At 44.2% G+C, this 25800-nt stretch overlaps 1 pseudogene; it reads right to left on the reverse strand.

Annotated features, from left to right (window-relative positions):
* LOC128579525 (death-associated protein kinase 1-like) overlaps positions 1 to 25800 on the reverse strand; it is a 71571-nt pseudogene that overhangs the window by 32141 nt on the left and 13630 nt on the right.

Genomic DNA, 25800 nt, shown 5'->3' on the forward strand with positions numbered 1-25800 from the left:
CTCTGCCCTTTTAGCTTCTCTTCTTGTCTGCATGTATGAGACAGGACGATAAAATTTACTTTAAAAATCTCTAAGCATTCAGTACACTCAGGACTCACCATTTGGGCTTGAATGTAACAGAAAGTGGGAAAAATGCAGCAATTTGCCAGGAACTCAAGAGTGCCAATTTGGGGGATCTTTCCTTCTGCAGAGGGAAAGAGCTGTTACCACTTTAATATGTTGTGACTCCGTCCACCTTGTGTGTGACCCAAGAAGCTTCTGCAACAACATATGTGATTCTCACTAGCAGGACAATATCACTTCTCTTCAACTTCCTGTCGATAAGGCAGAGAGAGGACCAGGCTCCAGCAGAGAAAGCACTCCTGGTTCAGGGCTGAGAAGTTCTGGAATAAAACAAGTGAGCTTTCTTCACTTGATAGATGTTTACAGGCCAAAGGCCTTTTGTAGTTGTTACTGTTGTTATTATTTACTTTGTCTGATAGCTGGACTTCTTTCTAGTTTGTGCACTGAGGTGAGTGGAGGCTTGAGGCTCTGCCAATAACACTGGTGTAAGCCTAGGTGTTGGGTGATGGAAAGACATCCCGTGTAATAGAGGGAGTCTGGGCTTTGGATACACATAGGTCTGGATTTGAACTGTAACCCATCTCTTGGTGTATCTGGCTGACCTTGGAGAAAGTTGTAACATTTTTCAGAGACCCAGATTTCTTTACTTTTACTTAAAAAAAAAAATATCAAATTCCTATTATTTTTATATGCATCCTCCACATGTTAGCCTTTATTGGTCCTGAACAGAAAGTGGGAAAAATGCAGTAATTTGCCAGGAAGTCAAGAGTGCCAGATGAAAAGGGCTTGGCACCTGTAGCTCCACTGCTATGGTTCCAGCCACATACACCAGAGCTGGCAAGTTTGAATCCAGCCCAGGCCTACCAAACGACAATGAGAACAACCAAAAAATAGTCAGGCATTGTGGCTGGTGCCTGTAGTCCTAGCTACTTGAGAGGCTGAGGCCAGAGAATCCCTGAAGCCCAAGAGTTTGAGGTTGCTGTGATCTGTGATGGCATGGCACTCTACCGAGGGTGACATAGTGAGACTCTGTCTCAAGAAAAAAAAAAAAAAAGTAAGATGAAAGGGCCAGGCACAGTGGCTCATGCCTGTAATCCCAGCACTCTGGGAGACTGAGACAGGTGGATTGCTTGTGCTCACAGGTTTGAGACCAGCCTGAGCCAGAGCAAGACCCCCGTCTCTAAAAAATAGCCCAGTGTTATGGCGGGCACCTGTAGTCCCAGCTACTTGGGAGGCTGAAGCAAGAGGATCACTTGAACCCAGGAGTTATTCTAACTTATTTTTTAGCCTTTATCATCACATTTAGCCTCTGTGACCTCCCCAAGAGCGGAGGCAGTGTCTTATTTTGTTGACATTTCTACAGTACTAGGATGCGATCAAGACGCATTGTGTGACTGTATGAAGGCCATTCCACAGCTAGTGCTTTAATACAGTTGTAAAGGATTTTGCCTCAGAATCTGCTCTTCAGGCTTTTGGGGATACTGAAAACAGCAGTCTCCAAGCACGTGATCGCACGGACAGTGGTCAGGATGCAAGTGACAAAGCACGGAGGAACTTCCTAGAAACTGACAACATAAGGGAATCCTAAACTAGTAACTGACCTGTACCAAGTCTTACCACAGAGTTCTTCTAATAGAGCTTTTGGGCAACATGCTCTCGTGGAGACAACATAACCAAGTGCAGTGTGGAACTCGGGACCAGACATCTTTCTGTGGGGCGAGGTCAACTGGGAGATGCCATGGGGTGGTGGTGAGGCCGCCCTCTCCTGGAAGCCACCACTGTCACCTACCAATGGCTGCCTGAAATGCTCTAAGAGTCCTTCCAAGGCTTAGCAGTTAGATACCACGTATATGGAAATATGTGAAATGTTTCCCTGGAACGGATGACATTTTAACTTTCATTATTTATGACACCTTACTGGGACTCATATGTAATATAGTTCCTAAAAGCAGGTTGTCTGAAAGGGAAAGAAAAAAACTATGAAGAGTGGAAAAGAAAAGTTAGCTATGAGGTGATGTGGTAGCTTAGGTAAAATAGCTTTTGTTTGTTTTAACTTCTCAAATTTGCCAGCATTGAATAGACAAAGTGAATATTCTTAGCCACACAACTCCTTTAGTTTCCTGACTAGGGCATACTTTCTATGTGACAAAATCACTTATTAAACGCCGGAAAGGCTATGTTAACCACTGTGATAAAAATGTGTCAAATGGTTTATGAAGTGAGTGTATGATGCCCCATAATCATATCATTGTATACAGTTATGATTTAATAAAAAAATTAAAAAAAAATACTGTATAAAACAGAAGTGTTAAAGGATGTTCATTAGTTAGGGCACTGCTACTCACTGGGTGATCTAGATAAATTACTTAGACCCTCTCTGAACGATGGTTTGATTCATTGATAAAATGAACAGAGTAATACCTGCTGATACCTCACAGGATGGTTGCAAAAATCTTCTGGGACTGCTGATAGTAAAATTCTTTATAAATTAAACAAATTTATTTTTTGTATCAGATGCTACTGTAGAAAGGATGAGAGCTACGAGGCTGTGCCACCAATGGCAAGGAGTTTATTATTGAAGGTACAAAAAACAAAAAAAAAGGCATGCAGTATCTCTAGTTTCTTCTTCCCTGAAATTCCGAAGGAGCTTCTACCAGGTTAAGGAAAGGAAGCTTAACAGCATTTGGGGAAAGCTTTTTGATTAAAACTCCTTGCAATGTTTAACTTAGGCACACATACACTTGCTTGTAAGGATATATGGTCAAGGAATGCAACGTTGAAAGAGAAAAGCTGTTCTTTGACCATCATATCAAAGAATCATTAATTTGTATCAGAAAACTGGGGAGGGCAGACATTCAGGGATGCATTGGGAAGGGGCATGATGTGCCTGAACAGTTATAACCCATAGCACCTGATTTGTTACCGACACCTCTTGACTGTTACAAAGGCTGGGGTGGGGAAACCTCTGCTCTGTATTTGTGTAGCTCTTGAACTATGCAAGACTCAATGCAAAAACTGCATTATGAGGGCAAGGGCCGAGCCCCCAACTTACAGACTTTGTGTTGTCTAGTTTCTAGAAGTAAATATTTATTAAATGAAAACTTGATGGAGAATGCACATGGGGGGGGAGCGGCAGATGTTACCCTCGGGGCAGGTAACCTGCTCCCTCAGAACTGAAAGGAGATCCTGCCAGGCTGGAGGCTGCCTCACCCTTTACTAAGAGATCAAGTCACAGCGTTATGGGTGTCAAATAAAGGGCGGTGCAGTTTAAGACAGATGTGAGAAGTTAGGAGACAGTTCACAGGACAGCTGCCATGATGAATTTAGAAAAGAAGTGTGGGCAAGGAGTGGGGGCCCACTGGGATTATTTCAACCCCACAAGAAGTGCCTGAATGAAGTGTGACGGGTAGTTGATACTGAACATTTGCAGGGATGACTGCGGATCTTTTCAAGCTTTTTCTTTTTGGTACCAAAGCATTCTTTGGAAAAGGTTCCATTGACATGGCCCTTAGAATAAACAGGTGATGCTGCTCAAGACTGGATTCTCCCCTAAGGCTTTGACACTCCTAGTTCCCATTCTGCCACCAAGGACTGAGGGAGTGAATAGCTTAGCGCACAGTGACCTATGCTTGACTTGGGGGAGTCACATACCTGTTACAAAACTGATGTAGAGGGCTGGGACTGTATTTCATGAAGGTTAGAAAAAGTGTGGACAATATAATGAAGGAAAAATTGAAATAAAAGGAGAAAATAAATGATTCCTGGATTTGAAAATACTGTACTTGTTTGTCAAGGATGTGCGTGTAGAGCATGCCCCGAAAGTCTTTGTACAGTTTAAGCTTCACTAACTTCAGAAAATAAGTGCTATACATTTATCTCCAAGATCACTCAAAGTTATAATTACATAACATTTATTTTATAGTTACTTTAGCTTTGTGGATGTTGAATAATACATGATTAGTTTTAATTATTTCAGTCAGTTCCTCTGCTTTGAAACAGGAAAGGTTGACTTTAAAACAAAAATTGGCTATTCAACAATCATAAAACTAAAAGTGAAAGAACTTCAGGTTTCATAGCAAGGTTAGTGTAAAGCAAAAGCATTCTTTAGATACATGGATTTGAGGATAGGTGTGATCCTGAGAGTATAAACATCTGGGAACAAGCAGAAATTGCAGGCAGTATTTCAAACTTTCAAGGTCCAAGTCAAGGGCTCCACACAGTAACAGGGGACTCGGGTAAAATCTGGGTGACAGATGAAACAGAGAGAAAATTTCACTGAGGCAAATATATGGTATGAAGAAAGGGTGGAGTTGGACACCAGGATAGCAGGGAAGGGCAGAGGGCTGGAGGCCCCAGGAGGGGTGGAGGGATCTGCTGGGCTGGAGTTGGGGCTGTGACTATCCCCTCTTCCTCTTGCACACCCCCAAGCCCTCTGTGACTCTTCTGTGCTCTGTGGTGTAGGCCCAGACTATATACACTCAAGCTCAGACACCCCCAGCTCTCAGTTGCTTCAGTGAGCCCAGCTAGTCAAAAAATGGAGAATATTCTCTGTTTCTGAACAGCCACCCTTGAGCCATGGCAGAGCTTATGCTCAGCGAACCCCCAGTGCACTTCCTGAGGAGTTTGGATTTATGCTTCCTGTACCTGACATACCTGGTAGTTGATACATTTTTATCAATAGCCTGGGATTGATAAGGTAAGGAACACCCAAGAGAGATTCTTCATTAGTTCCCATTTCTATCCCCACATTTCTAAATGAGCTGGTCAGCCTGGAGATTGGTAGAACATGACTCTGGTAGAGGAAGAGGTGGGGCGGGGCTAGGGGCTCAGGAGGAGTGAGGTCCCACCTCAGGCTCACAGGCTGCCTGCCTGGGTGTAGTGGAAGGTTTCTGGATAAAATCTCAAATACAGTGAGGTTGTGGTCCTGGGTTGGCACACTCAGAGAGCGTGGGTTCTCTGAAGGAGAACAGGTTCCTGACACTTGATAGAGAATCACACTCCCCATGTCAGGTGTCACTCGACCAAGCCTTCCTTATGGAGAGCAATGTCAAGGGCTTCTGAGCTCTGTCCCCAAGACACAGGGTCCTCTGAGGGGGCAGATGTGACTACTGGATTCTGATTCTGTGTCCTCCTTGAGCATAGGACATCTGAGAGCATCAGGTGAGGATTTCACACACACAATCCTCCTTTGAGTTTTTAAAAGAAGGAAAAATTGAAAATATTTTATCACTTTTAAAAATTGATAAAAGGGATAAATTTCTATCAAAAATGGAGAGTCACATTATTCATAAGTAATGACTGTCTGCACTTCCTAGTGGAGTGAGGAAAGCGAATCCCAGCCTCTTAGTCATTTTTTTGTTCTCAGCACCAGGGTGGAACCAAGAAGGGAAGGAGAGGTGGAAGATGAAAAAGTAAGTAAGGTTCTGCCTACTCGACCTGAGCTCTCCAAGGGGGGCCTTCCTTTTCCTTCTGTGAGGTCCCAGGTCCCTGATCTCTGAGGAAGTCACTTGCCAGACACAATTTCTCTGGGAAAAAGGGCCCTCAGAGGAGGCACTCCTGGGAAGACAAGGTAATCTAAGACACTTCTCAGAGTCCCTGCTCTGCCTTTCTGTGACCCTGGGTGTTGCCCAGTATGTGGTCATGAGAGGTGGTGAGGGGGGTTGACCCCTAGGTTGGAGTCAGAATCCTGTCTCCCAACTCTGGGTAATTCCTCTGACTTCCCAGGAGTTCAGCTTCCTCTCTGAAGTGACCTTTGCTGCCTGTGCTGCACCTGGTGAGTTTGAGCATCACGAGAGATAATGAATGTGAAAGTAATTTATAAATGAGGACACACACACACACACACACACACACACAGGCACCTTGTTAACATTACTATTGACATTCGACCTTGTCTGTTGGGGGCTATCAGTCTCCTATGCCAAGGGTCTCCCATGAAGGGACTCCTGTGACTCTTACACTTCTACCCTCCTCACCTATCACCCTGTCTCCTGGTTTCCCAGGTTGGAGGATGTGCCAGAGGGAAACAGAGGAGGAGAGGACAATGCTTTTTATTCTGACAAAGGATTAATCTCACCCCTTCTTTCCTGATCCATTTTCAAAGCATGTTCTATGCGTATCTGGAATGGGTAAGTGAACAAGGCCTGGGAGGGAGGCGCAGCAAGGGATACCAAGTGGTGGGTGGGGGCAAGGTGGGGGTGCAGGCTTCAGGTGGCCCCAGCCCGGCTAGGCCAGCAGGCCCTCCTTTCTGTGTTCTGGTCCTGGCTGCAGCTTTGTACCTCCTGTGTTCTGCAGGCCCTGGGGCGAGGATCACAAAATCATGAATTTCTATCATGTGTTATGTCCAGTTCCCCTCCATTAAGTGATAGGGTAATTACTGTAGTCAGGAAAGTTCTGTTCCGGAAGACGCTGGAAGATGCTTCCCTCTGTCTGTCACCTTTGGATTCTAGAGAGACATCATGCACTTCATCCTCCTCCCACTCAGAAAGCTCTATAGGAGACCTAAAACCAGCCAGTCTGCTGAGCCTTCACCTCCCACCTCCATTCTCTCACCTGGTCTGACAACCCCCAACCTGCCCACCTTTCCTCCTCGCCACTGGATGTCTTTTTGCCACCAAGCCTGTTCCTCCCTTAGATTCCAAACTCACAGAAGACCCTTCCCCAACCCAGTTGCTTGCCTTTCCCCCTCTCCCACCACCTCAGAGCCCACCCAGGGCCATCCCTTCAACAACGCAGTAAAAGGTTTTTATAAAGTGCTGGCCAGAGTTTTCTTTTTTACAAGAATTAGACAAATCAGAAACAAGGGCAGACAGCTCTAGAAAGGTCTGGCATTTAAGTACCAGCTATTTCATCAGGATCATTTCCCACCCATGCCCCACAGGGGGCCCGTGCCCTGGTTCAGTCACATTTGCCGGCATCAAGTTGACTGAGTGCCTCTAGCTACCCTACCGCTGCTGGGAACACCATTCAGAGAACTGCCCTACTCTCTAGACAGATAACGCTCCTGAAACATACCCAGGTAGGAAAATTCACCACCACCACCACCACCCCCAGGTAATACATTACTTGTTGAGAATATTGATTCTCCTTACTGAGGATATTGAGTCTCCTCAAAAAAGTTCTAATAAGAAGAGTGTCTGTATACTGTTTTAGGTTTTAAGCAACCTAGAGCTTGTGCTTAGGGAAGGTAGAAGTTAGTTCAGCTCTTCCTAATGTCTATTTTGGCTTCCAAAAAATGACGAGTCTCCTGGAGCTTTTGTTGAAGAGTGGATATCATGTGCCCCCCTAAGCTCCTGCCCTCCCTGAGGGAGTTTGAGAAGATGGCCTCTGTTTCCTGCCTCTGAGCCCTGCCCTAAGGACAGTGTATGGTGGACTTCCTTCCCCCTCATTGGCTGTTTTATATCCTTTAGAGTTACTGTAAGAAGATAGGTCTACTGTATCTGAAGAGAGGGTCAAAGACAGGTATATTTTTCAGAAAATAGTGACTTCATCAAATTTTAGAAAAAGCTGTTAGGCCAGAGGCTGACCATAGGTGTATGGGAGTGTTTGGGGATTATTGCTATGGTGGGTGCTGGGCTGGTTGGGGGAAGGTCTTAGGAGCAGGGTAGATGCTGCCTAAGAATTCATCATGTGGGGCAAGTTCATACCTTGAGGAAGCATACTCTTACCCCAATGTTGTGGTTTTGTTACTGGAAAGTCACCTTGGGGAAGAGCTTCCTTCCCCAGGTATTTCTATAGGCTGCCTAAATTGATGGCATTTGCACAACAAAAGGCTCACACAAATGTCAGTGGCAGGAACGTCACCCAGGCAGCTCCTTACCTCCCAGGGCAAAACAAAGCTGAGAGTAAGGAAAAGATGCCTAGAGTGAGTGAGAAAGTAAGAAAAAAAAATGAAGAAGGGAAAGAATGCCCTTGCTGGTGGAAAAGAGGCATTTATGCCTCAATGTCCCCTTATCATGACCCTGTCCTGCTCCCCCATTTCTCAGTCTGACCCAGGCACCACTTCCTTGAGGCTGATCAGGGTGCTGCAGGGCTTACTGATGCCATTTGGCACAAGTGGCCCTGGGGCTGCTCTTTGTGTACTAAGCCATGTCTGCAGGGCTGTTGTCAGGCATGGTGGCCTCCTCTTTAGGGAAGGTGACCTCAGTGCCTTCCTTTCATCCTGCCCTTTGTGTGTACAGTCCACCCATCAGAATGGAGGTACTGCCTTTGATTCTCATGGGCGAGGTGGAGCCACAGTAGATAACTCCTAAAATACATGCAGCTCATGGCCCAGAAGTGAGTCCTGGGCTGTGCATCAGGGTGACAGATATTGGGGACTCACCAAGGGCCTTTACAAATGCTCTTTTTGGAGAATTTGCAAAAATCTACCCTTGAAAAAGGGGCCTGGAGTAGAAATAACTCCACTTATACAGACTGGGACTCAAAAATAGAGTGAGTTTCCTAGCAGGCACTTCAGGTAGTTTTTCTGGAAAAATCTGTGAATGCAGGATGTGAAAACAAAAACAAAAAACAGATGTACACTAAGCCCCCTTACTCTACTATACTTGTGTTTTCTTGTCCAGAGTTATGCCACTGACTCTGCAGCATCTGAAGATTAAGGTTGCTAAAAGAATGCAGGGTTTGGGGAGGCCCTGGGAAGGACAAAAGGGGGGATGGGGTCCAGTAGAGGTGGAGGTTCAGGGGAGGAACTGGACATCCATGTGGACAGACCAGCCACTAACCTTGCCTCTCAATACTTTATCTTCCCATCTTAGGGTCCTTTACCTCCATTCCAGTTCATTCACTGCCACACCCAGAACTTAACATCAGGAACCCCCCTCTGACATCTGTAATAATGCAGCTTGACATTCCACCCTTTGACTGCATCTCCCTAGTCTTCCAATATATACTCTCAACTGGTCATTTTCTTTAACTCCAGGTCATTCATTTTTCTATGCTCATCTCTCTACCACATTCTTGCCTCCATTCCCTCCCTCATCAAGGCAGACTTTAGGGTCTACAAAGTAACCAATATTTAAAAAGCTCCACTTTGTGTAGGCGTCATTCAGTCCCCTTTCATCCTTCCTATTTGGCAAAATCTTATCTCTCTGCCTTTTTCAGAAATGAATTCCAATATGTAACTGATCACTATTGGATTAATCCTCACAAGTCTGGTGTCACTGTGATAACATTCATCGTCAACCCCAGAACTATGTGGAAATCATCATTCATCCCCCAAATAATTATCAGGTGCTTACTAAACAAATTGAGGATTAGTCTACTCTCCCATGCTACTCAAATCTATTTCAAACCTTCTCCACTTTGCTCAGACTTAGGCCACCTCCACTTGCTTAGTAGATGTACTGGACTCGTCGTCATTCATAGAGGAACTATAAGGTGTTAGATGGGAATTTTTCATCAAAAGAAATCTTCAAAAAATGGTATCCACCTCTCCATTTCTTCTTTCTTTCTGTTATACAGAAAAAACTTTCCTTCTTAGGTTTCTATCCTCAAAGAAATAACACTTCCTGAAAATGGCTTTATGAGTGATAGCTAACACCTAGTCTTTTTTTTTTTTTAATTTTCTTGGGACAGGGTCTCACTCTGTCACCTGGGATAGAGTGCAATGGCATCATCATAGCTCACTGCAAACTCCTGGGTTCAAATAATCAAACTCCTGGGTTCAAATAATCATCCTGCCTCAGCCTCCTGAGTAGCTGGGACTACAGGTGTGCACCACCATGCTAGGCCATCAAACCTAGTCTTGATGCAGACTGATCCACGCTTGCCAGTTGTCTTTACGGCCCCCTCATCTCTGATCATGAGGCACTTAACATCTTTTTATTTTTTAAGTGTTTATTATGAAAAATTTTCAGATATAACAGTATAATTACCCATGTATTCACCACCCAACTTTCACAATTACCATGCATGACGGACCCCATCTTTACATTATGATTAAAGTGTAAAAGTCCATCTACACATCTTGCCATCTATCTCTCAGAAGACGTGTCATGTGCCCTATGTCAGTACTCTCATATTCCCTTGATACTTAACACGTGAAGATCACACTTATCTACAACACAGTGAATGAACCACACTGAGCTGTGCTGGCTTTGGCAATCAGTTCTGCTCTGCCTTGTATTCAACCCTGAGAAACCATTTGAACTCCTCCACCCACTTCATACAAGCCATAATGTTATAGAACAGATTCAGTGCATAATAATGCAGTCCCTAAATCACACAGTAAGTACAACATGAAAAAATACTGAGTAGAAAACATTATGAGTTGATGAAAACTTACGATTGCTATATGAATGTTTTCAAATATTTAGAAGAAAACATTTTTTAAAAATGTTTTAAAAGTTACTTGTTTCCAGTTAAATAGAGTAGATCATATATACTTGTTTATCTCCTCTCTTTCTCTAAATACAATTAAATAATTAATTGTAGGAAAATACAAATCAAAACCACTATGAAATGCCATTTAACACCCACTAGGATGAGTAGAATCAAAAACTCAAATAAGTGTTTCTGAGAATGTGAAGAAATTGGAAGCCTCATACACTGCTGGGGGAATGTAAAATGGTGTGGCTGTTTTGGAAAAAAGTCTGGCAGTTCCTCAAATGTTAAGCAAGATTAACCTAAAACCCAGCAATTTCTCTCCTAGGTATACACCCAAGAGAAATGAAGACATTTGTTCACACAGAAACTTGCACACCTGTTTTCACAGCGTCATTATTCATAACAGTCAAAGTTGGGGCCAGGCATGGTGGCTCATACTGTAATCCTAGCCCTCTGGGAGGCCGTAGTGGGTGGACTGCCTGTGCTCAGAGGTTCAAGACCAGCCTAAGCAGGAGTGAGCCAGAGTGAGACCCCCATCTCTACCCAAAACAGGCAGGCGTTGTGGCGGGTGCCTGTAGTCCCAACTACTTGGGATGCTAAGGGCAAGAGAATCGCTAAAATAAGAAAAGAAAAGAAAAAAGAAAAAGAAAACTTCAAACTAAGATGAGTGAAAGCCAGTTGAAAGAAAAATTTAAACAAAAAATCAGTCAAAAGACAGAAACAACACAAATGTCCACCAACTGATGAATGGATAAATAAACAAAAATGTGATACATCCTTACAATGGAATATTGCTCAGTCATAAAAAGTACTAATACAATGCTACAACATGAATGAATGAACCCTGAAAACATTATGATATGTGAAAGAAGCCAGACCATATATGATTCCATTCTTATGAAATATTCAGAATAAGGAAATCTATATAATGACTAAAAGTAGATTATTGGTTGCTAAGGGGTGTGGGGAATGAGGGCTGGAAGGGGTGATAGCTAAAGAGTATGGCGTTTCCTTTTGAAGTCATGAAATGTTATAAAATTGACTTTGGTGCTGGATGTATAACCCTGTGACATGCTGAAAATCACTTAGTTATATACAAAGTGTATGGTATGTGAACTATGAATAAAACTGTTTAAAAAGTAAAAAATTTAAAAATAGTAAGTGCTGGGTGGCACCTGTAGCTCAGTGGGTAGGGTGCTGGCCCCATACACTGAGGAGGATGGTCGTTTCAAACCCAGCTCTGGCCAAACTGCAAAAAAAAAAAAAAAATAGCTGGGTGTTGTGGTGGGTGCCTGTGGCCCCAGCTACTCGGGAGGCTGAGGCAAGAGAATTTCCTAAGCCCAAGAGCTGGAGTTGCCATGACCTGTGACGCCACAGCTCACCTTGTGAGGGCGACAAGGTGAGACTCTGTCTCTTAAAAAAAAAAAAAAATATATATATATATATATATATATATATATATATAGTAAGTGCTTAAGAAAGACAAGAACAGCAGAGGATACAATAGAAGAGGTAAACACTTTTTTGGAAGATAAAAATCCAGATAACTGACTTAGCAGAAAAACCTCTGCAAACCAGGGTTTTTTTCAAACCACAAAACTCCAGAAGACGAATGACATGTTGGCACCAAATAAGAACTAGAGGTTACTTGCTATAAATATGGTTCTTTAAAACTTCGGTCCATTTTTGTTTTATATTATGTATTAAAAAAAAACAATTTGGGAGTATTCTTCTCCAATATTTTGTAAAACTCGGTTCAAATGTCAGCATGCTTCAAATGTGGAAAGAGAATCCTAGGTTCTTGCCAGGGACAGAACCTGAGACCACTGTGTTAAAATTGGCATCATCAGGGTGGTGCCTGTGGCTCAGTGAGTAGGGCACCAGCCCCATATACCGAGAGTGGCAGTTTCGAACCTGACACCAGCCAAACGGTAAGAACAACAAAAATAGCCATTGTGTGGTGGACACCTGTAGTGCCAGCTACTTGGGAGGCTGAGGCAAGAGAATCACCTAAGCCCAAGAGCTTCAGGTTGCTGTGAGCTGTGATGCCACAGACCTCTACCAAGAGTGACAAAGTGAAACTCTGTCCCTAAAAAAAAAAACATTGCCATCATCACACACATTGGGGTCTGGGTGTGGTGTGGCAACTGTGGGAATCAAAACTAAAAATCTCAAAGGTTATGTAAAACTCAAGACAATATAGTCAATGGTCCGTTTTTAAAATGTATTAATTTGAAAGTAATTGAACTCATAGAAAAGTTGTACAGATGGCAACAACAGTATACTCTTTATAGATTTAACACTCATTAACATTTTGACTCATTTGTGATCTGTTTCTCTCCCTCCCTCCTTCCCTATCGTTTCTCTCTCTCTTTTATACTCTCTCTCTCTCCATACACACACAAGGAAATACACATACATTCCTGAATATCTGTAAATAACTTCTCATACATCATGCAATTTCTCCTTGAATATTTCATGGTGTATTTCTTAATAAAAAAATCCTCTTACATACTCAATCATTCCCCTGTAAACTTATCAACATAAATTAGCAGTGCCATTTAGCAGTGGTACGGAACTTTTAACTAATCTCTCAGACATATTCCATTGTTGTCAATTTATCCAGAAATATCCTTTGTTAATATCCATTACAGGATCCAGTTTGGAATTATATATTGCATTTGGTTGTTATTTGTCTTTAGTTTCCTTTAATCTGGAGCAGTTTCTAAAACTTTCTTTCTTTTTTTTTTCTGAGCATAGCCGTTTTTAAAGAACACAGTAGAACCTCTGTAAGTTGACCACTCAATGGACTGTAACAAATGGGTTAACATACAGAGGAGGTCGACATAAGAACTAGGCCTACGGTACTGATACCTACACGCGGGGTGCACGTCTCGTCTGTGTAAATTGGGTCAATTGAAGCAGGTGGGCAATGAACAGAGGTGGTCAACTCCAGAGGTTCTACTGTGTGTTCAGTGAGCCATTTTTATAACCTCTTCTCACTTGGAAGAGGTGGAGCTTATCTTACTTTAAAGGATGTTTTCACAGTTGTGAGTCCTAGTAACCTTAGAAGTTGTCAGGACCAGGATTGTTACAAACATACACCACAAGAAAAAACAACAGTATCGGAGATGCAAGGCTATATGGAGAGATTTTTCTGAACATAGAGACCTCTTAGAGTCAAGGGAGGGTAGATGCAAGGAGGCAGATGTGAAGTCTCCCTCTTTTTTAGGTAGAAATAATAGGGAAGGTGTGGATGCAGAAGTCAGGCTGAGAAAGGAGCTGGCATCACCACTAAACCCTCACCACGTGGAGGGGAATAAAAGAATCAGGTGTCTGTGGCCAAAATAGATTCATTGGACTCAGTGGGAGGTGAGGAAATGACACAGGGCTTCATCTCAGCAGTTTATAATCTATTTTTCTTTTTTTTTCTTAATCAGGCCCAGGTGAGATTCAAACGCACAGCCTCCCATTTGTAGGGCGGTCACTGTACTGAGCTACAACACCCTGCTAGCAGTTTATGACCTAAAGAAGGAAAATTTAAGTGTTACAACTGTTCAAAGACAGGGTAACCCCGGGGGAAGAAAACAAATACACATACATCATCGAGAAAAGTGACATCATTGTTTTAAAAAGTATAGTGGAGCCGGCTCGGAATCTGTGGCTCAAGCAGCTAAGGCGCCAGACAAATACACCTGAGCTGGAGGGTTCAAATCCAGCCTGGGCCCACCAAACAACAATGATGGCTGCAACCAAAAATTATAGTGGAGCCAATAGAAATTGTGATCACACCTGTGGTGCATATTACAGGGGTATTTGCGAAACTTGGTAAAGGTAGAATGTAAATGTTTTGGCACAGTAACTGAGATAATTCCGGAAAGGCTATGTTAACCACTGTGATAAAAATGTGTCAAATGGTTTATGAAGCGAGTGTATGATACCCCATGATCATATCAATGTATACAGTTATGATTTAATAAAAAAAAAAGAAAAGAAATTGTGGTGTAAAGTTAGAAAATAGATGGGGGAAAAATTTGTTAAACCTTGCATGGAGGAAGTAAACTTAAGTGTGATTCAAATCCAAAGCATTGCTAAATGGAACTTCAGTTATGCTCATTAGAGGTCACATGATGCTAAAGAGAATTCTGCTCCTGAAATCAGTATGTGTTTGGTCATGAGGGTTGAGGTTTATCACAATTGCTCTGTAAAACAGAAGGAGAGTTTTTAAATATCGGGAAGAGGAAAGAGGGATTGGTAGAGAGAAGAAAGAGGGAGCAGCAGTGTGGAACACTGTATGGGTGGAAGGGGCTACATCTGAGAGCCCCAAGAGGCCGAATAGCCTAAAGGAGATTGGGAGAGAAAAAAAGTTTTCAAGTGCTTGCAGAGGGCATGCTCTTACTATTCTTTGCCTCATTAAGCTTCTAAATGATGATGAGTTTCATGCAGGAAGCTAATAATGACCCTTCTCAGTCTTAACCTAGAATCCTCTATAAGAGCCTTCTTATACGTCTTGCAATTAAAATACCATAAAAGGTACAAAAAGTTTATGCTAAAACTTTCAAACGTTTCAAGCCTTTTCAAAGTGAGAAAATCCTTAATGTACAGACCTTGGCTCAAGCCATCTTTTCACCTTCTCCCTAATCACTTTAAACTATTTACAGCTATAGGGTGGGGTAAATTACTCCAGCACAGTAAAGCTAGAAATTCCCCTTTCTGCCTCCAGAAGTTTTAGAATTGGAAGCATGGGGGTGTTTAGGCCCTGAGATCAGTGGGAGGGAGAAACCTTCCTCTTGGATCTCGTGGTGAGGAATAACTGTTACTGCTCCTAAGGGCCAGCCTTCTTTCCCTCAAGAAGTATGGAGAATGTGCCATGTTCCCCACCTTCCCCTAAGGAAAATGGAAGTTCCCCTTTCCCTTTTCTCTATCCTTTTTGAAGCCTATAGAGGACAGACTAGGTAGCTCTGAAAGGATCCAGGGATAAAAATACTTTCCTGAAAACAGTAGTTTCCTTTTATTTTTTTAAAAAGTTACTTATTCCAGAGTATCTGGCAGTTGAACTTTATTGAGTGGAACATGTACGGATGGGTTTTTCTCCTGTAGATAGGGGCACGGTCCAGGAAATGGGTGGGTCTTATTGCAAAATCTATTATGCATAGTGAGGTACTGTGTCTGGAAAGCACAATTTGAGCTTGACTATAAGGTCGTCTTGATTGTGAGGGCATTTAGAAGAAAAGGGAAGACCCTGTCCCTGGGGAATCTCTTTAAGATGCTTGGCTTGATGGTATCATTGTAAGAGCAATAGACCACCTGGCAATCACTTGCAGCAAGCAATTGGTCATCAGGTAGCAGCTACCAAGGATTTGGGGAAAAAAAGAAGACAGTAAGAAAAATGTAACGGGAAAGGAAGTGGGTAAGAAAGAAAAAAATGAAGAGGGAAAATAATGACCCCATCCTGGTCATCTTACACCTGCCATTCCTGTACTTGGCCCTTACCTCCTGGCAGCTACTAGTAAGGGCTGTGGAGACAACAGTGATACTGTTTCAGTATAAGAGTACAAGGGATGGTCTCTGATCACAAAGATAGTATCTGCAGGGATATCATAAAACACACTATCATCTTCCTTGGGAGAGGAGATTTTTGTCCCTAGCCATGCTACATCTTACATAAGATTACAGTGATTTAGGGGTATATTAGTCATCTATCGTAATGGATCCTCAAAATTTAGTGGCTTAAAAAATGTCTATTTATTATATCACAGTTTTTGTGGGTCAGGAATCCAGGTGAGGCCTAGCTGGGTTCTCTGCATCAGGGTCTTTCACAAGACTGCAAGCAGGTTGTCAGCTGGGGCTGAGGTCTCTTCTGAAGTCTCAAGTGGGGAAGATACACTTCTATGCTCACCTATGTAGCTGTTGATGCGATTCAGTTCTTCAACGCTTGTTGAACTGAAGCCATCAGTTCCTTGCTGGATGTTGGCTGGAATTGTTTAGAGATGTCCCTGAGTTCCTCATCATGTGGGCCTTCCTAGTGTGGCAGCTTTCTTCATCAAAGCCAGGAAGGGAGAGAGTCTGTAAGCAAGATAGAAGTTACTATCTTTTGTAAACTCAAAATGGAAATATATCCTGTCGTCTTTTCCTTAGTCTCCTGGTTGGAAGTAAATCACTAAGTCCCACCTACATTTAAGGGGAGGGTGATACACAAGTGTGTAAATACCAAGAGGCAGTGTCATTGGAGATTTCTTACAAGCCATCCTAACACAAGGGTCTCTTCTTGGGACACCCCACTCAGTTCATCAAAGGCAAAGTGGCCAAAGGTGACAAATGGATCCTCCTCATCATCCATATCCATGGTTAAAGTCAAACCTGTTTAATGGCTCAGTGGAGTGATGACTAGTAAGACAAATATCAGAGTGGCTGGGTGCGATGGGTCACGTCTTTAATCCTAGCCCTTGGGAGGCCAAGGCAGGTGGATTGCCTGAGCTCATGGGTTCAAGACCAGCCTGAGCCAGAGTGAGACCCAATCTCTAAAAATAGCTGTGTATTGTACCAGGCACCTGTAGTCCCAGCTACTCAGGAGGTTGAGGCAAGAGAATTGCTTGAGCCCAAGACTTTGAGGTTGCTGTGAGCTATGATGCCATAGCACTCTACCGAAGGTGACAAAGTGAGATTCTGTCATAAATAAATAATTAAATAAATATCAGCTTTGTACCTGTAGCTCAAGTGGCTAGGGTACCAGCCACATACGCAGGAGCTGGCAGGTTCGAATCCAGCCTGGGCTTGTCAAACAACAATGACTACAACCAAGAAATAGCCAGGTGTTGTGGCAGGCACCTGTAGTCCCAGCTACCTGGGAGGCTGAGGCAAGAGCATTGCTTAAGTCCAAGAGTTTGAGGTTGCTGTGAGCCGTGATGCCACAGCACTCTACCCAGGGTGACACCTTGAGACTCTGTTTCAAAAAAATACATATATATCAGAAGTTGGAGGTTGAAGTATCCAAAGAAAAGGAGAGAGCTGGTGTGAAGGTAAAGATAGTGTGGGTTCACCATGCATGGTAAAGTGAAAGGATCTCTGAGAATCCCCTGACATAATATTGCCAATGTTCATTCTAAACTCGGAGAGGAGGAGAAGCTAGTTGCAATATCTTGCCTCCACTATAGTCTCCACTCTGACATAGCTCCAGACCTTAGGACAAAAGAAGCAACCTTTCACTCCTAGGAGGACAGCCAGGCTTATAGAGGAAGCATAGTCAATAGGCTACAAGATTTAATTTCTAGTTTTATTAATATAATTAATATATTTAAAGGCAGACACAGCCTTTCAAATTTGATTCTCATAGCTTGAACATCATAGATTTAGACACCCAGTTGGTAGAAAAAGCAAGACTAGGGAACTCAGAGCATTTAACTCTCCCTCTGCCATGTTTTCCATATAGCCATTGCCTGAAGACTTCTAACGAAGGGAAATGTGATGCCTTAAAGAGGCGGAGTTGGCCTGAGGTCACAGAACACGACATACCTGGTGCCCAGATACTTGCTTCCTTCCACTCAGAGAAACACTGGATAAGGCAGTGAGACAGAATTTGCACTCACAGCGCATCCAAGTGTGACCCACCCAAAATAGGGTGGCACCAACAGTAATCCCACTTAATTATTATACAAGGTTACCAACGCATCACTCTAAGAGAGGAGGTTGTGCTGACAATGACAAGGGAGGTCAATTTTCTTCTATGGGGATTCTTGCTCTTTATGTAATTTTCATTTGTGGTAGGATAATCTCCCAAGCTATTGATTGCTGCCTCTGCTTCCTGCCAATGGGGACTCCAAAAGGAATAAAAGTTAACTTGCCAGTTTAGTCTTCAAGGAAGTTCTGAGCTCTTGGGATCAGGGGTTATTAATGGCTTTTATGTTCCCTGACTCAAAATGGAAGCTTTGAGGCACTTGTTGTACAGTCCTATCCAGACCGTCATGTGGGAGGGGGATTTAGCAGGTGCTCCTGGGAGGGAGGAGCTAGAGGCTGATGCAGGGAGAGTTGCTAACGGTAGCAGTCATTGGAGTCAAGGACTTGAGAATAAGGATGTAAGGAGGATGGGTCTGTGTGGAAGTCCTCAGGAGACAGCAGGATTTCTTAAGGAACAAAATGATGTTTGCTGAGATGACAAGGACAAGCCACTTTAAACTTTCTCCCTGTCCATTCAATAACTTTTTGCCTTTATTTTCCCCCCTCCAAAGAAAATTCCACTAACCACAAACCTGTATAGCTCCACCCGGAACAGCCTACCTTAGTCTCCTTTCATCTTTCTTGCCTACAAAAATCCAACTTTCTACCTTTTCTAGACCTGTCTTTTAAAAAGAGGCTGATTCCCTTTGGGCAAAATGACACAATTAAGGGCTTTGATGCCGCTTAATTCGTCATCTGTGACTTATGGCCAGTTCCCACACCTCCTAAAAACAATCCACTCATTCCTCCAGCGATGACTTGGCCCTAGGCAGTCTCCTCAGCACTGGGACACGCTGAAAAGGAAAGAAAGTCCAGTCTGTGCAGGGTACAGGACCGTCATCTTAGTTATGTCTCTCCCTGATCTACTCAAAACCCCTATTTCACTCCCCTCAACTTCTCCATCCTCCTCATCCACAAAGGAATGAGAAGTCAGCCTACAAAAACTTCTCATCATAAAACTTGTAAGTATCAGGTGGCACCTGTGGCTCAAAGGAGTAGGGCCTGGCCCCATATACTGGAGGTGGTGGGTTCAAACCCAGCCCCCCCAAAAAACTGAAAAACAAACAAACAAACAAAAAAAGTCTCCAATTTTAATATCAGGTGTACCCAGATCAAGTAGAATGATTTTGAAGTATTTCTTCTTTTTCTATTGTCTACAAGATTTGGCATGATCTGTTTTTCAAAATTATATTTTACTTTTATTTATGAATATTAGTTGTCTATTTTTTGAGACTGAAAAAAAAAAGAAGTTAACTGATGACTCCATACTGAATCTCAGAATCAAAACATACCATAATAGATATATTCTTATTTGACAATGTGAATGTTGCTTTCTTTGCATTATTATTATTATTGCTTAATATTTAGATGTAGCAATTGTCTGATTCCTTTTCTGAATGTATTTATGTTCCTTCGTTCTTTAGAAGGTTTTTGTTTCTAGTCCTCATTTTAAGCATTGTTATTGTTATTAAAATGAAGCCTTTTTAATTTTGTGAAGGCAAAAAAAATGGAAACCTAATAAATACATGTATATGTAAAAAAAATAAATAAATAAAAAACCTGCTAAGTGGGGAACGCCTTGCTCCTGTCCCTCCCTCGCTGTTCGCTCCCCCTGCGCCGACTCCCCGCAGACGCCCCTTCTTCTCCCTCATGCGCCCTCCCGCCCTCGTTCGCGGACTCACAGCGCCTCCCCAGCGTGGCAGTATCGGCCTCACACTCTGCCTGGCACTCTCGGGCCCTGTGTCCCCGTCGCTGCTCGGCGCCCGGCACTTGGTAACCTGCACCTGGACGGGCGGAGCCGAGTCTGCGGGAGAAAGGGCCGGGCGACCCGGGTGGCAACGTAGGCGCGGCGGCCTTTGGGCTTTATAACGGCAGCGGTGGCAGCTGCAAGTCTCACTCATTTCAGGCGTCCGGCTCTGTCCCCTTGGCTTCCGGAAGACGAGTGGAGACAGACTTCATAGAGGCAGTGGTGGCGAAAGCCCCGAGTGACCTCCCGCTCCCCGCTTTTGTGTGTCACTTCCGGCCGGTAGGCGGCGCCCGCGCCTCACAGCCCCGCAGCCTCCCGCCGTGCGCGGCCCCGCCCCGCTGCCGCCTCGGACCTCGCGGGTTGCGCCCCCCACAGGCGCTGTGCGCCGGCGGTGACCAGAGTCATCAGAGCCACAGCGCCGACCACTGTAGGCAGACCCATTTGTCACACCCTCAGAGATCAGTTCAGCAGGACAGGGACTCTCCAGCAGGGACGACCTAGGTCTAGAATAGCACAGAAACTCTGCGGTACCCCCTTCAGGGGCGCAGGGATCCCCAGCCCGAGAGGCACAAGAGCAGCTCTCTATGGTTTAAGGAGTCTGCCTTTGCTACTGGGCCTCACATTTTGTGTGTGTTTTTAGTTTTTTGGTTTTTTTTATAGATAGTAGTTGGGGTATTCCTATATTGCCCAGGCTGATCTGGAACTCCTGGGCTCAAGGTATCCCCCCACTTCTCCCTCCCAATTAGCTGGAACTACAGGTGCTGCCACAGCCGGCTCTGCAAAATATTTTTCAGTGAAATTTCTTCAGTTCCCTTTGCCTTCTCTCCCCATTGCAGATCTAGTTCCTCCCAACAGAGGAAAGTCTTGGTTCACATTTCATGCACTAAGCAGGAGAGAAAAAAACGTCAGCTAATAAGATACAGTTGTGGCTTTATTGCTGCAGTGTAATGGCTTCACTGGAGTTGCTGCTGCTGACAGTGGGCTGACTGTCCTTTCCTCCTGCTGAAACTTACAGATTAGAGCTTTGCTGACATAAGTGATTCTCTGAGATCAAGTGGTTTTTATTGTGGCTGTCAACATCAGGGCACTCAGGCTGGAGTAGAGACTCATTTCCTGGAGACCATCAAGGGCTTAGCAAACTGGCCCTCAGTCCAAATCCAGCCCACTGCCTGTTTTTATAAATAAAGTTTTATGGGGACACAGCCATTCCTGTGCCTTTGTGTAGTCTCTGGCTGCCTCCACAGAGCAGTATTGGAGTTGAGCAGCTCCCACAGAGACTATATGGCCCACAGAGTCCAAAACTCCCTGGCCCTCTCTCAGTGCCAGTAGATCAGTGAGTAGGGCACCAGGCACATACACCGAGGCTGGTGAGTTTGATCCTGGCCCGGGCCTGCTAAGTAACAATGACAACTGCAACCAAAAAATAGCCAGGCATTGTAGTGGGCGCCTATAGGCCCAAGCTACTTGGGATGCTGATGCAAGAGAATCGCTTAAGTATAAGAGTTTGAGGTTGCTGTGAGCTGTGATGCCATGGCACTCTAGTGAGGGTGACATAATGAGACTCTGTCTCAAAAAAGGAAAAAAAAAAGACTAATCAAGAAAAGAACAAATAACCCCATTTCTATGTGGGCAAGAGACTTGAACAGAAACTTCTTTGATGAAGACAGGCACATGGCCTACAAACACATGAAAAATGCTCATTATCCGTAATCATCAGAGAAATGCAAATCAAAACCACTTTGAGATATCGTCTAACTCGGGTAAGAGTAGCCCACATCACAAAATCCCAAAACTACAGATGTTGGCATGGTTTGACGAGAAGGGAACACTTCTATACTGTTGGTGGGAATGCAAGCTAATGCGTCCTTTTTGGAAAGAAGTTTGGAGAACACTCGAGGAACTCAAAGTAGAACTACCGTTCAATACTGCAATTCCTCTACTAGGTATATACCCAGATGATCAAAAATCATTTTACAAGAAAGACATTTGCACCAGAATGTTTATTGCAGCCCAATTCATAATTGCCAAGACAGGGAAACAGCCCAAGTGCCCATCAACCCATGAATGGATTAAATACACAATGGAATACTATGCACCCATAAAAAAAGATAGAGACTTCATTCATATCTTTTATGTTTACCTGAATGGAGCTGAAACATGCAGCACCCACGGCATATAGCCGTAGTGAGGCAGTGCTGTCCGCGTTACAGAACGACGGGAAGGTGGTTTATGCTCCCTGGAGCTTTGCCCCTAGCGCCCCCAGTATGCACAGCATCAGAAATGTTACCTAGCATACTCAGTTACCCGCTTAAGTTTAAAGATTGTGGCGTCTACTCATGTGTTTGTCATCCTGTACCAGAAGTCTGTTTGTTCTGATAAATTGTCAATATGTACTTTCCTAAGAATGAGCACAATGCACTACTAATCCAGATAGAGCACAGCCTTGTGAGCTACTAAACTCAGTGGCACCAACAATGAGCACATAAAGATGTTTTCCCACCAGTGAGCTAAGACGATAAGCCCAAGGACATGAAATACAAATTATCTACATAAGTTACAAAGTCACTGAAACACATCCACCCACCATAAAGTCCTGTTCAGAACATCTTGTTTCACCAATTGTCACGCATAATAAAAATCAATAGGAAAAATAATACTTGTCAAGGAATTTACTCTAAATCAAAATTATAATTATCAATAACAATAAAATCAAATAGTAAATGTAGAATTAGTCAAACATTAACATAAAGAAGATGTCAAGCTGTTCTAAAAAGATAATAAGAAACTGAGATAGAAGGAAGCGAGCAGAGTTAACTAATAACCGCCACCCTCCGGAAGCGGAACGTTAAAACATAACAATGCATGATAAATCACACTTGTAAACGCAAAGATAACCCACGCACGTAAGCGGAAAAATTGCATTATGTAAGCTCTGTAAAAATGTATAAATACCAACATGTGTACCCAGTAAATTTACAACTACATACTTCACCCGTAGTGTGCCAGACTGTCTTTCCTACACCAACCTCTCAACTTTCCTCGTTCCTTCTCCCTACACTCCCTCGGACTGAAGACCACCGACAGGGCGGTCCATTACAGAAACATATTCTTCTTAGTAAAGTATCTCAAGAATTGGAAAAGTATCCAAAGTACTCAATACTACTATTAAATCAATATATAATCACCTACCTACACATTAATATAAATGGCAAAACATAATTATAGTCCAGAAAGTAGAAGGGAAAAGGAGAGAGAAGGGAGGGGAGGGGAAATATGGGAGGATGGAGGGTATTTGGGAGGACCTTACCTAATGAGCATGATGCAATGGTACATTTCAAAACTATTAAGAAATGAAAAGAAAATTAAAAAGAAAGAAAGAAAGAAAGAAAACAACACAGAGGTGTTTTCTGACCCCTGGTCTAAAATTTGCCTCTCTGATTGCCCTCAGGGGAGCTCACCGTAGTCCTTTACAGAAGTAACAGGTCTGCTCTGTGTGGTGTTGGTTGAAGTGTGGTGCTTCCTCTCAGGCCCACTTATTACCAGTATTCTATGTGGGGTGCGTCCTCTTCTTAGGAAACCTCTGTACCCAGTGCAAACCCACCATACAGAAGCCCTGCCCTGTGTGGCCTGCTGAGCCTGGTGTGCCTCTGTCAAGCCCTACCCAGCCATATCTGGGTTCAGAGCCCAGTTATTCTGTAAAATAATATCTACATGCCTTTATATGAGGCAAAATTTTTTTTGTCCTTGAAGTTACTTCATAATAGAACTAATGAGGACATCTTTGAAGAATTTGCCTGCTGAGTCCTGCCAAATAATGGCAGTGTGGGTAGGGCTGCTCCAATGTGTGACCGCTGAACTCCCCGGGTGTCCCCATGAGGTACCCTCCCCCCTCCCCCAGGACACCTAGTCCCTTTGTCCTGTCTGGCACCCTGCTCAGGTTTCCCTCCCTGTACCTCCTGCTTCCCCCTCCCCACTCACCTGGTCCTGGCTTCTCTCCCCAAAGACATGGTGAAGGGTGACTGGGTCAGTCTCAGCCAAGTCTGACAGCTCCTGGCAGAGGGGGAAGAGTGTGCCAGGGAGATGTGAGTCTCTCCACAGTAATGTTTTGCTCCAGAGGGTGCCCCTTGCCTTGCCTCTGGGATGTACTGTCACTCCAGCACACAGCTGTGGCTCTGCCTTCAGTGTGCACGTCCCTGTTCCTCCCTGTGTCCCTGCTTCTGAGAAGCCCTTACCTCCTGGTCAGTGGCCAGCAGTGGTAGGAAGAAGACCCAGTCGTGAGTCCCGGCTTTGCTCTGTGCCCTTGGGCAAGTGCTTTGGCCTCTCTGAGCTGTAGTTTCCTCCAGTGAGAGGGAAGACGATGATACTAACCACAGGGGCTTCTTGGAGGTGTCAGTGAGGGCTGTGAGTACAAGCACAGTGAGAGCTGGAAGCCTCCAGGTAGGGGGGAGCCATGCTGTGGACAGGAAGTGCATCTGTCTCAACCCCTCCAGCCACACCTGCCCCCTCCCTCCATTTCTCTGACTGGCAAAGGCATTGCCAGCAGCTTCTGCCAGCACTGTCTTGCATGGGATTCTCAGGAGTGAACCAGCCTGTCAGGGAGTTTATGGTCAGAAGAAGAAGCCAAAGTAAGGACAATTCCATGTCCTACAGATCACAGTCCAGAGCCTTGGCCTCCAAATGTGTATGCCCCAGAACTTTACAAGATGGCTTTTTCATGTCCCTTTCCCTCTCCTAAAATAGAATTCATAGATAGAAACACTTCTACACAGATAATTTTAGAAGCTCAGTAGAATCCCCTAACTGAAATGTAACACAGACCTGGAAGGAACATACGCAGAGTATAATACACTGCAGGTTCCTGCTGGGACACGGGGTGTGACCAGGGAACTTGGCAGGTATCTGCTTCAACCACATGATCACTGATGAAATTCCTACAAATGCCCACAGACAATGGAGGGCCCTATGGCAGCCCAAAGACCACAGCACCATGCTAATGGGATTTTCAGAGATGGAAGATACAAATCCAAAATATATTTATCCATCAATTAATAAAATTGTGCCATGCTGGGATAACTCAATATACTTTGAATAGTTGTCCTTAGCTCAAATGATATTAAATAGGTTTTGTTCCTATATAAATGCTCAGCAGATGGTCAGAATTCAGGGGAACCCAGGAGAATCTTCTGTGAGGGACATTTGTGTGCACCTAGTCTGGACACCTGACACCCAGCCCCAGCAGGGCACCCAACACTAAGGAACTAAAAATGTCACTGCAGGTTTCCATGGTGCCGCTAGGTGGCAGTGCCACTCCTGTTGAGAAAGTCTGGCCCCAATTTAGGAATCAAAAATGGGGGGAGAAAATTGGATCCTTTAGGAGCCGTACGAGTTTGTAGCAGCACAGTTATAACAGTAGCAGTGGCTCAGCCGGGGGATCAGCAGCAAATGAGCACCTGCCAGGACCTAGAGCTGGCAGGAAAGGTCCGGCCAGGAGTGAGATCACACTGAGACGCTGGTAAGGGGTCCCTCTGGCTTAAGTCATTTATACAGTTCCTGCCACGTGCTGGGAACACCATCTCTACCCTAGAGTGGCTCCTGGTCTGGAAGCGCAGAGCACGATGTAATTACAAGTCATGTTGGTCACCACGAAAAGCCATACATGGCCTGAGCTGCCTGGGGAGGAAGCTTCTAGGAGGACGTGACTGGCAGGATAGGTTTGGTGGGTGCACAGGAGCAGATGGAAAGCTCCCGGGTAGGGGTGAAAGGAGAGGCCTCAGGCTACAGGTGACAAACACAAATGGGTCCGTTTTAGGGAGCAGGGTAGGGTGGTGGGAAAAGGGGCACCAGGATGACACAAGCAATGCATCATCACGTGGACCCTGTAGAAGCCCTCGGGTGTTAACGGTGGAAGTTTTCACCCGTGTGTACCTCCTCAAGGCTATGATCAGGGCTGA

Source organism: Nycticebus coucang, unplaced genomic scaffold (genome assembly GCF_027406575.1).
Source record: "Nycticebus coucang isolate mNycCou1 unplaced genomic scaffold, mNycCou1.pri scaffold_62, whole genome shotgun sequence".
NCBI classification, from domain to species: Eukaryota; Metazoa; Chordata; class Mammalia; order Primates; family Lorisidae; genus Nycticebus; species Nycticebus coucang.